The sequence below is a fragment of the Morone saxatilis genome, unplaced genomic scaffold, assembly GCF_004916995.1.
Source record: "Morone saxatilis isolate NCDOM2014 unplaced genomic scaffold, NCSU_SB_2.0 Contig21, whole genome shotgun sequence".
In the NCBI taxonomy this organism is placed as follows: Eukaryota; Metazoa; Chordata; class Actinopteri; family Moronidae; genus Morone; species Morone saxatilis.
Window position 1 is genome coordinate 18,116,175 of NW_023339774.1, and position 8,688 is coordinate 18,124,862.

The following is an 8,688-nucleotide window of genomic DNA, read 5'->3' on the forward strand; positions in this document are numbered from 1 at the left end:
GATTACTCTATAAAGTCAGAGCCTCTCTATTATTTCAGGAGGCTGCACAGTGAAGTAAATCAACATAACCCTGCAGAGCTGCCTTTTGACAAGACATATTTTTTTCATTTTACAGGAGGAAGTTGTGGGTCTGTAACTGACATTTTCATATATCAGTGTTGTCTGTGAACAGAGTGCCTGCCTGAGTCAGATTTGTGTTGACAGATCCACATCATGTAAGAGTGTGCGGATGTGCAGCTGGCAGAGAACAGATAGATGTTTTTAATATATTTGCTCCAACTGGACACTGAGTAAATTAATCCTACTTTATTTTGCCAAAAACATTTCACTATTATCTTTTGTGTGTGATTGTTTATTTGGTGTGTATGAGAACAAGGCAGTGCAGAATTGATTTTGATGGCACAGTGTTGATGTGCGTACACAGCTCAACCCTAACTTGCTGCCCAAAGCATGTAATATTAAACTGCACCACCACTTCTCTGAATGAATCTGACACCATACGCTCAGCTGCTTTAGCTCCTTCAAAAAGGCAGGGGAGGTAAATTGTCAGTGTGATGATGAGCACGCCGGGCACTGTAGACTGCTCATTTTGAAATAGAATTTCTAATGTAATTTGAACAAGCATCTGCAGGCTTCAACAGGGATTCCTTTCAGTGTTTGATTTAGTTGCAGTGGTATAAAAAAAGATATTGTGTTTGCAAATGAATTTGAGCCCTAATGCAGAACAGAGATTCCATCCAAACATCATTAGGTCTGAGTTTTTCCCCATCTATTCTGGCCGAAGCCAGGCTGCAGCTATGAATGAGTAATTTGCATCACATTGGGCATCATTAGCAGCCTTTACGAATCTTTAGACAGTGAGAGTGTTGCTCCTTTTATTGATGAGACAAAAAGTGCCTTTCCCCCTCAAACTCTGCAGGCAAGAGAAAATGCAATAACTTCTATGACAACCAAGATGGCTTTTCTTTTCTTGATCTCATTTCAGTCTGTGAATAATTCATTTTAATAAATACAGTAATACTAATGTTAAAGTGGCTCCTGTTCCATATAATTGATCCTTGCCTACTTGTTCCACTCTAGCATCTACGCAGCTTACGTGGCAGTTTAGTATTTTGTGAAGCTTATTACCATGAATATCATTCTGATGTTACCAGGTATGTTTATGTACTCTCATTTTCCTTTGTTTACATGTAAAATCAATAACAGTCTACTGAGTCTACCCTGTGTATTTTCTGGAGCTTGTTCACAAAGCTGGCTGTGGGAGACCTAATATTATTCTGTTGTTACCAGAATAAACTGCTGGTTGGAGCCAAAAATGCTGGTTTGTGCCTCATTCATCTCACAATGCAAGAGAAAGTACACAACTGCTACATAATACACCTGTCCCACACCTGATCCTTCATTACAATTGCATTTTTATGTTTTTGGTTTTGGAAAAGCTAAAAGAAAGTACACAGTCATCCAAACTCTTTAGATGCTGAGTGCACACCGCTTCATCATGCCAATAAATCCAAAGCTTGACAGGCCTGCTGGGCTTATAGTTATGGTGCTAAGCTGTGGACAATTGCTGATCGAGGGAGAGGTTTTGACAGCGCTCAGTTGTATATGGTCCAACCGTTAATATGCATCTTACAAACGCAGAAATAACAGTACTTACTTAATTATTAGTTTCTAGCCAAATACTCAACATGCCATCCATTTTTCCCGCTACTTTACAACACATTTACCATCACACACGCAAAAAGACACACCTACACTGGCTGAATAAGAAAATAAATCAACAAAGACAGCGTTCACCCAGACAATGGGGCGTTTGGTGAGCGGAGGGAGAGGAGATGAGAATTTGCCTGGAGTGAGAGTGGACAGACTCCTCTCCGCCTCTGGGTAACTTGAGATTTCCCTCTGCTGTAGAAAGGAAGCTACATTTCCCCACAAGAGAATACGCTGCCTTCATTAAGTTATACTATCTGCTAATGCTGCTCTCAGCTGGCTAATATAGACACATTACATTATACTGCCAAAGAGTTCACACAGAATGCTGCCTGGGAGATATATAACTTGTGATGTAGGAGATACTCTGTGTATATCAACATGGAGGCTAGCTTTTTTGCTGTCCTATGGGTGTGTATTATTGAACTGCTACCTGCAGTTGGTATCGTTGCAGTGCTGTGTATCAGTAGAGGATGATAGGTCTAGCATCACCACCCTCTGGGCCTGTCTGGCTTTCTCACTGACTCCATCAGCAGCGAAAAAATAATAAACAAATGGTTAGTGGTCTCAGTTTTTTGGGGAGGACTGGGCGGAGTGATGGCCAGGATATGGGAAAAGATAAACAGTGATGATACAAAAATACCAATTTTGGATTATTGGATATAGCCTTGAGAGCACCTCCTCGCCTGCCACCCTTTTACTTTTTGACATCTCTGATCTGTGTTTCCTATTACCACCCATAAGTTTTAAAAGTCACTGGGAGTGCATTTACTGCAAAGCATGCTGAGCCAATTAGAGATCACTCCTTTCATAGCTCTCTTAAACTTTTATAACTCTTGACACTGGGCGTCAGCCAGGGTTTGAGAAGGATTTGTCCAAGTAAATGTGCTTCAATTTGTCCCTTGGAGAGAGAGAGGACACATGCTCAGAGAGAAAGATGCTAGAGTAACAGCCTTCACTATAGGCTTACTATCCCCAGTCTATTCTCAGGGCTCAGCAAAGTATCTGCACAACATCAGCAGCTTGGGCAAGTTAACTTGTAAAACTCTCAAAGTAGCTTCTTTTTGAAATGCAGCTGCCATGCTTTTACAGGTCACTAGAATGTAATTTATTTAAAAAGTCCACCCAGTTCATGTGGCATTTTGCACCCTAAATAGTTAAAAATCACAAAAGTTCAGAAAGATATAAAGCCAGTTTTAACTTTTTATTCTGCAATGCCTCTTTCTTTGGTGTCTCTTTTACTAAGGACTTGTATAGTAAGGACTTACTAAAGCATCATTTACATCTCGGCCCCCTAAGACATAAAAAAAAAGAATCTTGCTTGCCTGTGTAAATGAAGAGGAAAGAACAACAATGGTGTTCAACCACACACAGAGGAATGATGAGAAGCAGCAGACAATCACAGTGAGTGATGGAATATAAAAGAGGAGTGAGAGAAAATTGGCGGTTGGTGTAAAATAGGGAAAGTAAACAAAGAGTCAGAGGGTGGTGGAGAATATGCAGTGCAAGAGGAAAGAGGGGAGTTTAAATTCAGCAGAGCAATAAATGTTCACTGAAAGACAAAATAGGAGAGCCAGAGAAAGTGGTGGGGGAGGGAGTGACTGCGCAAACATAATGGGGAGGAGAGGTGAATGACAGGAGTAGATGGTGTCACCGGGGGCATCTTTCTACCTTTCCCCCCCTCATTCTCAAAAGGTGACAGATATGCACACGCACACACACACAAATACACAGATGATGCCAGCTTCATGCCAAAGTCAATACAGAGACTGATGAAATCAAGAGGGAAGTGGTGACAGTAAAAACAAAAACAGCCTCCTCCTCATTACCAGGTTTATAAAATAATAATACAGGTGACAGATTGAAATTGCCTTTCAGTTATGAATTTATATTATTGGAATTAAATTGTGAAGTGCAGAATAATCCAATATTGGCTTAAACCAAGAATAAAAACAAAGGAGGATACCATTTATTTCTATGAGTTTTTGTTTTCTTCCTTTATTCAAGATGCAATAATTGATTCTCAAGCTCAAGTCATTTGTCCAGCCTTGTCAAGTAGACAACATTAGCATTCATATAGGGTCATGTGTTGTCCCCATCTGACAAGAAAAATACCAATTAATTTAACTTGTAGCTCTGTTATTGTCTCCACCAGCTCCTGAGAAAGATATCCACTATGGTAACCAGCTAGTTGCTAACTTCTGCCGTCTACTGATTGGTGCTGGGCAGATTGCATAATGGGGGTTTTATCAAAACTTTTAGCTGAAAAGCTGACTGCTACTACTGGAAAAAAGGTTGATGAGAGCAGAGTTTGTGTGCTGGACTACCAAAACTATGAACTAGACCTGGCTGATAGGCTCTGTAGAGCTGCTGAGTTGGGTAATAATTCTCCATAGGGTTGCCATTGAGCAAATTCAAAAAATTGTTAAGTGTAGCTTTAAAAGTTAGCCACACCTGAACACTTGGATGTCAGTGTCAATGAGTGCTCTAACAAGGAGACTTTTCAAAGCAGTCTTAGGTGATAACATACAGTACCTCATACCCAAAAAAGGATTATTTTAAATTCACTGTGAAGGATTACCTAATACGTGCAATTTTTTATTTTCTCTGTAAGTGAATGAAGATTTATGAAATACTGAAATGAAACCAATGGCTGGAAGGAAATGACTGCCTGGAAGGAATGAAATCAGTCTACAAACTTCCGGTATTCTTTGGAAAACGGTCTGCAGTATTGTTAAGCGTGTGATGTGTACTTAATTGTCTTAAACATACAAATCTGCCAGTATGGTCCTTTAATTGACTAGTTCATACAATAAGAAAGCTTACTGGGGGTCTGGCGTTGTCTTTTCATTTTTTTATGGTTTGTTGTTTTTTCTTGATCTAAGTCAGCATCTCTAATTAGAGGGAGGATTAGATGGCGAGGATAATGTGTTATCGCCAGCTTCTGTCTGCCCATGCTTTTATTAGCTCTGCTCGTCATCTTGGATCATGGAAGAGTGGGGAAACAGATCTAAGTATTGATGGATTAACACTGGCCCTGAGAAACCAGGGAGCTTAAGCTGGGTACAGTTAATACCGACGCACAAATCTGGGCATGATGTGAAAGCCATAATGATCCTCAAACTACAGTAACCAGCTCCTGGACGTCAGCTGTGTGGACGCCATCAACACAGGAAGTCCAACAACTCAGAAGACCATGACGTTTGGGTGGAGGAGGATTTGGAACATGGTGGGCTAAGCGTGATGGTCGCTGAATTGAAAATCTCCTTCGCATCGTCACATCATGACAAAATAAAGGGCCTGTGGACAGGAACTGTGACTCACTGCCGGTGCCGTGACTAGCCCCCAACAGCTGTTTTGGCAATGTCTCATGATCCAATGTCTCATGTTCAGTCACAGGTTTCACACTGAGACTTTAATCCTTATGAAACATTGAGTTTGTTGGCCACACGCCTAAGGGAACACTGAGACACGGCCGTGTGTGTGTGTGTGTGTGTGTGTGTGTGTGTGGTGTTCTGCCTCTCCCTCTTCCTCTCTGTCTTCGTGCATGTTTGTGCCATCATGCTGCAATTCTGCCATCTGTCCTAGCTGAGAATCAGGTGCTGAATGCTTTGTGACTTGGCTTCCAGCTAATTCCGTGTTCCCCAGCCTCATTCTCTCTCTGAGGCCAGTTTATGCCTAAATGAGCCCAATTGAAATGACAAGGATACTGGCACTGAGCTGTGCAGGTCCAATTTGCATGCTGAAACTAAGGAGTGTGTCAGACTGATAACACTGCAAACTTCTACTGTTACTACTGACCCAAAACTACAATCTTTTGTCCTCAATTTGCTCCCTTTTTCTTTTGCAGATGCATTTGTTTCCATCAGTAATGAATTAAATGTGAGGTGGTGCTCTCTGGGGGCTCAAACAGCTGTTCAGCTATTAAATAATTAACACAATAATATGAGTATTAGGCTGTGATCATAAAGCCTAGCTGCCTGAGCATCGTGGTGCCAAATACAGTTTTTCTTTATGTGTCCCAGCCTATCCTGTACTGGACACTGGCAGTGTTATCGCAGCACAACATCATTAATAATGCATTGACTGAGAGAACCATGTGGGCCAAGCTATTTTTGTGTCAAAGCAAATACACTGATTTGTCTTTTATTTGCAGCAAAAATGGAGACCACACAGCAGTTATCAGCCTTCGACGTTTTGTTTGCCTACTGGTGCCGCTCTCACAGGAATGCATGAGATGATAAATAACCGAAACTAAAAGAGGTCACGCAGACAAACGCAGAAAGAATACAGATGCTGACAACAATATGAGGACCGTCTTGCCTTTTTACAAGCTCATCCTTAATGCAGATTCATACTTCTGGCGGTAAATCACGCCCACACAGTACACTGCTCAGTTAGTTACTGCCACCTACATATAAGACTGTGTTGGAGTTTTTATAGCCCCTGCAACCAGTTGTCATGTTACACAGCAGCTCAGCTGTGTTCACTGCTCCCTGTAACGAGTAATACCCCACCTCTCTCCACTGATGTATTGTAATATATGACATCACACAGCCTACTCTCATTCCCTCTAGATCTAATTTCCTTCCTATGTAACCCCAGGGTATCTGACTGCTGTGCAACTAACAGCCCACAGCCCTGTGCAAATCAGTTCACCCCTTTCGTTTTCCCATTGACTTTGGCATTAATGTGTGGATGCCAGCACATTGCATCAGGCGCTGTGGACATCATCTAGAAGAAATGGTGAATTCGAAAAAGAGGACGAAAGGCAGAAGTGGGTATATGGGAGACAAGAAATGACTAACAGATGGCTGAAAGACGTGCCTATTTCTAGGGTCATGCATAAATTGCGGAACAGACTTGTTCTGCTATTATTATTTCTGTATACTATGATTGCAGTAGTGAATGAATCACCTTTGACCCTCCCTCTTTTTTTCCACATTTGTTTACTGAGTTAGACATATTCTACACAAGCTATATGTAACCTACAGGCACAGTGCACACATACACGTTTTAATACTTTTTTAAAACAAAGATGTGGTCTTCATTCAAACATAATTTAATCACATTTGTATATTTTGTGGGCAATAAAAAAACTCCCCCAGGGCACAAGAAGAAGCACTTCTTTGACTGTGTATTGTTCACACACAGTTGATTTTTTTGTCTGAATTTGTAAGTACATTGTTTTATAAGCAATGTTTCAACATTTTAAAAAATGCACTTATTGCTTTCTTGCACAGACTGCATTAAGAAGATTGATACCACTCTTAAGTCTGCCCTTTTAATATGACACTACAGCCAGGAGATTGTTGTCTTAGCAAAGCTTCATTTGAAGTGGGTGAAAGCTGCCTCTGAAGAAAAAAAATCTACATAGCAGCACCACTGAAGATTACCAATTAACATGTCATATCTTGTTTATTTATCCCACACAAAAACTGAAGTGTAAAAATTACAAGATGTGGTTTTACAGAGGGATTATGTGTTGGACTCTTGACAGGCAACCACCAGAGACTCAAAATGTGTGTGTAATATAATAAATTTGGTAACCTTCATTTAGCAAAAAATGTCTTTCCAACCCAAAATGTAACCTCACAAGTACTGCTAAATTCTCCCACACACAGGCAAAAAGGCAATACATATTCTCAATTATTGAGCACATTTTTACACTAGATGTTCTGCAATTTCCTACCAATTCTTGCAACTCTCGTACTCCTTTGATAGTTCATGCTACGCTGGACGCTTTGCTGAGGACGGGCCTTATGATGGACCGCTGTGATGTCTGAGAGCCCACCGTAAAATGTTCTCATGGTCACGGCCTTCACTCTCAGAGCTCAAACTGGGTTTAATTCCATCCTGTCAGCAGTTGCACCACAGCGAGGGCTGTAGCTACCAGCTACTGCGGGAGACGTGGCTCCCATAATGATCCCCCCGACTGCTGCAGGGTTTTGCTCTCATCAAAGCTAATACAGAATGGCCCCTGCTGAAAATGGACGCAGGCTGTAGAGAAGGCTTGACAGCTGTGAATGAACATGATGCTATGTATCCAGACTGTTTGTGAACCCCAAACAGCAATTCTCAGACAGGTGGAATCCTGCAAATTGGCATGAGGAGAGTGTCATTCTTTTCCAGGCATCTGGGTGTAGGTTAACATTTTGTCCACAAATTTTCCTCCAAACTGGGCCACTCTGTAATTAGTATTCACAGCGGACAATCTGCTTTGTTTTTTGGTCCTCAGAGGCCATGAATCACATTTCACTTATTCTAGTAACTCCAATTTCATGCTGTATCCTCACTAAAATTACCTGCCCATGTAGCTCACATAATGGCCCTGTACACATTTTCTACTTCACAATACATTGCTATTACAATTCAGTAGAAGGATGTTTGTGTTTTGAAGTGGTTAGTGAGATATCATACTGCTAAAGTTTTCAGCTGTCAGAGCTGTTTCTGCGAGAAAGTCTAGTTGCCAACTGCACACCTGTGCTGGCGTTCAGCAGCATCTATGTGTCAGACAGGCACGGCTGCACCCTTCTCTGAAAAGCGCCTGAATTGAACAGTTAGTGACAACAACAAATGGTAAGGAGGGATGGAGAGACATAGAGAAGCGTTTGGGTTCGGGTGACAGCCTGCCACTTTTTGACAAAAAAGTGGTCGACTGGGTTCCTAATTTAATGTTTAGCGCTTCAATTAGTTAAGGAATAGCATACGCTGATGATTCTTATCCCCTCTTATCTTACAAAGGAGTTAAGAAACGTCGAGGAAGTGAATATTTGTGTGGGTGTGTTTGCACTAGAGCAAAAAAAAATAAAAAATGAAAAGGACAGAAATCCATCTCCTTGATTTATCAATAATGGAATAAATGTATTCAATAAGACTGGGAATTTTGGATATGTGTGAGCAAGAAAGACTAAGAGAAAAAGAAACACAGACAGGAAAGACAGACAGAAAGAGAACAGCTATTTGTAAAATAGACAT